A 6325-nucleotide genomic window follows, 5' to 3' on the forward strand; every position below is an offset into this window, starting at 1 on the left:
CCTCAATGGTCACAGCTTTTTGATAGAATTAGATATGTCATCTTTTTCAGAAGAACAGTTGTTACAATCCAAGAAAGAAACTCTTCCAAATGAACAGTTGCTACAATGGGCTAGCTGGTTCTCTCAGTATTCCTTTACAGTTGTCCACCTCAGCAAAGAAAATATTCTCAAGAAAGATATGCAACTATGGCCACGAGTCTATAAATACCAAAGACCCGAGAAGGATCAGCACAACAAATTCTTACCCACCATCCACATGATGGCCGAAGCCAGCTCCTCCACCACCACAGACAAGAAAGAAATCCAAGAAGAGTTCAGGCAGAGAGATGTACCGGAAGAAATCGTTGAAGTAATTGCAGATCTAACGTTCAAAGAAAGATCTAAGCTAAATTACAAGACGTTCACTACAATCCTACTGAAAAATCATGCAACAACTTTAGAAGGGATAAAGTTCCACCCATATTATCCTTTCCTAAACGTCTTTTGCTTTGAGAACTTGCTTAACCTCCCCAAGGAAGCCCTATGTTTCTTCTGGTACTTGTTTGAATCATTCTACATCGCCATTTCTTTTGACAATGAAGATTTACACTTGTACTTGCTAAATTGTCAATTTGGAGATGTACCAGCAGAAAAGAAACATACCCTTACCCTCCTCCAATGGTTCTTACCAATCCACCAATGAATTGGTTACGTAACCAACTCATGCCTCAAATACAGTGTATGGTATTTCAGGGGGCCAGGAAATTTCATAACAGCATCAACAATCAACAGGGATCAAGCAGCCATCTACCATTCACCTTGTACCTTCCTTCACAGTTCTTATAACATAAATCCAGCATCCATAGGGTTCAGAAGGAACTTCCCAAACGAGTGGATGAAACTAAGAGAATGTCTAGGACATGCGAATGGAGTGGATGTAAGGAAACTAAGCCCTAATATCAGAGAAAATATAAAAATCTGGGGTATTGATCATCCTTACATAAAGTTGTGGAAAAGAACACATTTTGAATATATCCACACCCACATTGTTGCCCTCAGTGAGGAAGAATACAAAGAGCTAGAAGATGAAAAGTTTTATCAAGAAACAAGCAACAGAGTCTGTTCCCCAACATCAAACCTAGACCCAACGGAAGAATATAATCCCAGAGAAGACTACCACGACCCATATGAAGATGATCCATCTCATCCAGACTCAAGATGAAGTAGTCTTATGGAAGAAGAAAATAAAAATGTAGTGTCTTGTATAATATTTTCTTAATTATGTATTAAGTGTGTTGTTTGAACCTAATCACTCTTAAAGTGGTTAGTTAGGATTAACCCATGTGATGTCATGGCTTATGTCATAAAGTATGGTCCTTAATCAATAGGTATGGGTCTTGTGTCTTTTTATGAGGAACGAATATACGCTCCTCTAGCGGGTTCTTTCTCCCCCTATTTATTTCCTCCTGAAATCGCATTCGTATTCATTTGGTTATTGGTTCGGTTCTACACTTCCTAAATACCTTTCTGTTTAGGAATTGAGCAATTGGAATTCGGAGCTTTGATTTGTGCGTGTTAATGTTTTTTTTCTTTCAGGCATTTCGATTCCACCCGAGGGTCAATTGCTGAATATGCGAGGTGTTCGTCAGGTAATTTTAAATCTTAATTTTGATTCTCCACTTTAGGTTACCAGAATTGTGACTACCCCTAATTGATTAGAGATTCAGTATGTTGTAAGTTCTGTCATAGTTGAATCTTCAGATTTGGATTACAATGCGTATGCTTTCTTTGATGTTTATGTTGTCATGCAGATTGCTGAATCTGATTATGTCATTTGCAGAATGTTGATCCAGCTCTTACAAAATGTGAAATTATATATATATAGGTTACAGAAGAGTGTAAATTGATCCTGGCCTTCTGAATTCAAGAACTTTTAATCTCAGCCCTACAAGCAGTTATGGTTTTTCATCAAGTGAAGGCAGTTCCAGGCAGTTTCTTTTCCATCCCCATTCCGTGTTCAATCAATCACGGTGCACAAAAATCAACGTTTCATCCTCACCTCTCTCGCATTCTTCGCTTACACCATCGTCGCTCCTGTTCTGTCTCAGGTAATTGTGGAAGATCATGATGGTTGCAGTAGGTGGATTCAATTGGTTTTGGGGGCAACTTTCGGGTATGTGGTATTTGATTTCTATCTATTCAATCCGATAATGGAATATTCATCTGTTAGATTTTAGTATGCTGACATCTTTTTCTTATTATTAATTTGATGTTAATTTGAATACTGGTCTGGTTGTTCGTCATAATTCTGACCACTACATGATGAATGTTCTTTAGATGTTACTAACACATACATAATTGGTTGATTGCAAAATTTTAGCCTTTTTTGTATCTTATACATAAACTATCATTTACTTACTTTCTGTTCTCACATTGCAGAGTGCATTATGTTTTAACGACTGCTGAGTGCTATGGGAATGCGGCTAATGCTTGGAAGGTTATGACGAATTCGGTACCAAATCGGGTCACTTCTTGTACTTCTCGTGTATTCTATTTTATACAGTTTAACAGAAAGGGAGTCCAATTGCTATTATGTAAGCAGCAGTTATAATTCTTGGTACATTTTCAACACTATGTAATCAACAAATATTTATAACTGTTTTTTTACACCATTAAATTGAATTTCTTAGATTGGAACATGGGCGCATGCTTATAAAGCCGTGCCATTGTCCTCTTTGTTGCTGGCACGTCTCGTGTTTTCTTGATTTGCTTTTGAGTTCATTACTGGTCTGATTCTCTAATTGTCTCTTACTATATTATTACACATCTTCTATATATTCTAACTATTTATATCATCAAAAATGTTTTTCGTAATTTGTAGGTATCTTGGACACTGTATAAGTTACGCGGTTGTAGGGTCCGTTTTACGCTGTGCAGTTGTAAACTATCACTTATTCCTCACAAACCCGTTAGCTGCAAGACGAGACGCCTTACAAAGTACCGTGATCCATTTACGAGAGGTTTGCAGGTCAGTGTCAAGCGAAGAAGATTAGTTTGTGATCTGTTTACGAAAGAGTTTTAGAATAAAATAACAAAACAACTCATTAATACGTTTCAAATTCCAAATTACTTTATATTTGAAAAATACAAGATGTTTAAAAGGTTGCAGTGTGTGTTGTTGCAGGTTCCAGCTTTCTTCTAACAGCATATTACTGTTTGTGTAAGTATTTTTTATTCTGCCCTTTGTGTTCTAAGTTTATAACTAATATGCAATTGTTTTATATAATTTTATACTTATGTTGTAATCTTGAAGTTTAATATGCAAAAAATAAATTAAAAAAAATTAAAGCAATTCGAATAAATGGGTAGTGTTCGTGTCAAGCGACGAACATTCGTGTTGTGTTTGGTTTATACACAAGACACGATTTTTAGGTTCATGTCGGGTTGGACTCACCAACACAACCCGTTTAGCACCCATGCATGAATCTATTCACCAGTTTTGACCTTTTTACTTAGGAAGGGTCGATTCGAGTCATATTTATCTTTTTATCTGTTAACGGGCCAAATGAAAAAAATAGTAATTGATAATCTCTACTTTTGAGTTTGAAATTTACTATTTGTGTTCTGTTGCAGTAGTTTCGTGTGTATTCAAATCTGCTTGCACTATGACTTCCTCCTTGACAAGGTATTTTGCATTTAAAGTGTGTTTAGTTTAATGTTTTCCTACTAAATCATACATTACTCAATGGTCGAACTCGGGTATTGGTAATTGGTAGGCATAATGGTTTATCGCGGAGTTTAAATGTTGCTAAGAATAGAAAAAAGAAAATCTCTTTTAAGTCATAACACTATTCACACTTTAATATGAACATGGAACCGGGATCCCCTTGCTACAACTTTGTACGTAAATGGAATGATGGTTAATTGGTTACACAAATTAATTTCAATTAATTTCTAGAAGATAGGTTTTTTTTTGGGTATGGATGAGATATCGGTTCATCTTGTGTGCAAAACAATTTTGGTTCGATATTATACTAAATTATTTATCATATACTAATTAGGATAATTGCATTGTATATCATATACTAATTAGTATATTTGCATTGTAGGCCAGCTAACACCCTTTGGAATGGAGGTGAGTGAGAAGAGAAGCCACGCCCATGGTTGTGTATGTGCTTACATGCATGTAGAAATATGTATATTTATTATGGAAAAGAGCTAAAAAAAGGAGTACAGCTAGATAACAATTGTATTAACGGGTCGAATGGGGTAAAGAGCTAAGTACATGTTTTCAGTGTTATTTTTTTAAATAATACACAAATCGAATAGCGATTGACTTACTCTTAGTCTGAATAGTTCGAGTACCTGTGAGATGTTTGCTGGAGGTTTGTATATGTTCTTCCGTTATTTAATCGCAATTTAGCTTTTAAAAATTCTTTATAATTTTATCTTGCCAATATGTTGCGTTATTATATTTCTTGACAACAAATTCGTGTCAATTCAAGTACGTTCAAGGAGTTGTACGTGGATGTCAAACAGTCAAACAAATATTTCTATGCTTTTTAGACTCTGCTGATGACAAGGGTTAAAACGGGTAACTTTTTTGAATTATAACTTATAAGCATTGAGAACATTTCACTTGACTTTTGACCCACTTTCTTTTAGCTAAAGTTTTAAGCTTTTTACCCCTTTGAGTTATTGCAAATATTTGTGTGTGCGTGCGTGCGTGCGTGCATATGTGTTTGTACTCAGTCGCATGGTTCATGTCAAGAGACAAGTTTTGTGACAATCATGGTCAAAGGATTTTGGTTGACTCTCTGAGGTATATTTATGATTTCTCGTACATAATATATTTTTCTAAATTATGATTTTCACAGGCGGTTTCATCATTGTCACCTTCATATATTTGACGGAATCCTCCACATAACTAGGGGTGGTATAAGTAAAGATTCAGGTTATTAACTTAAACGGGGACATATTTTTTTAGGTAAAACATATTAATAAGCAATTAAGGGATTAAAGTTTTTTCTTTGTTTTTTTGCTTACTTATTTTAGCAAGTTTTTCATAGGTTATAATTCAACTACGCGTGGAGGATATGTGACACATCATGCATATATTCAAGTTGGAAAAGGTCGTGATATCTCAATTTGAAGCCAAAGTTCAAACGAGCTTAGTCATTCTATTTCACCAAAGTTGGGTTTCTACTTTAGTAGTTTAGTAGCATGGTATAGTGAATAAATCGTATTTTTTTATTGGATAATATATATGGGGTATTGGATTTTAATAACCCCATCTAAATGCTATTGGCCAATAACAATCCCAACTTAATTTATCGTCACCGGTGGTCTCAAATTTAAAAAGATTGGCTCTCAGTGGTCTCCCGTTAAAGAGTTGGGAGTCTAGAGCAATTGAAGGTGTGGTCTTTTTTTACTTAACATACAATGATAACGAATAATAATGAATAGTTATTGTATTATTATATTATTATTGTATTAAACCAATTTGTATAAAAAATTCTGCGGTGTCAATGAGCACATGAAAACTAGATTGCAAAAAAATGATGCTGGGAAATGAGGTAATTCAGAATGCAAGGCGTATGTTTGGGTGCCCTTAAATCAATTTGACTAACATAATCAAAGATGCCATATTGAGAATTTTTCTAGAGCCATTGGTATGGGTCCACAAGTTCTTGTGGCATAATAAGGCTATCCGTTGTCGGGTGCTACCCGTGGTGCTAGCCAGGCTGGCGCTGCCACATAGGTTACACGAGCCATAACAAGCCACAGCGAGCTGGGACGTTATTGGACGAGCGCAAGCCCACGCGCGCCCACTAATGGAAGTAAAAGGAAGGGATAGGGGCGCTAATGGCTGGCGGACCACAACGGGCTCAAGTGAGGGACGCAAACGGCATGTGATGCAATATTATAGGACGAATCCATTGAGGGCTTTTAATCACAACACATAGTCTAAATGCAAAGTGCTTATTAGAAGTTTGTGTATATTAATCAATTCTGACTTCATATATTAACCAAAATAGCTAATGCGGCCAACTTTTTTTGCATGCCTAATCAGTGCTATAACACATATATGATTAGCATTTGCGAGGTATATTAAGGACCGCATAAATTGTGGGCTTGTAATGAAGGTTGCAAAAGTTTGAAGTGAGTCGGATACAAGATTACTAAAGATTTAGATATGTGTTGGTATTTGTTCATTGATAATAGAAACGCTAAAAAATGTATCATAGATGTGCCATAGTTTGCATTTTAATTTTCATTTGTTGGGGTCATTCAAATGCATGTAGTTTTTTACTATTGGCATGCACTTATTAATTTGTTTGTGGAT

Source organism: Bidens hawaiensis, unplaced genomic scaffold (assembly GCF_021521415.1).
Source record: "Bidens hawaiensis isolate Kalapana, Puna unplaced genomic scaffold, B.hawaiensis_p1.1 tig00010168_1, whole genome shotgun sequence".
Lineage (NCBI taxonomy): Eukaryota > Viridiplantae > Streptophyta > Magnoliopsida > Asterales > Asteraceae > Bidens > Bidens hawaiensis.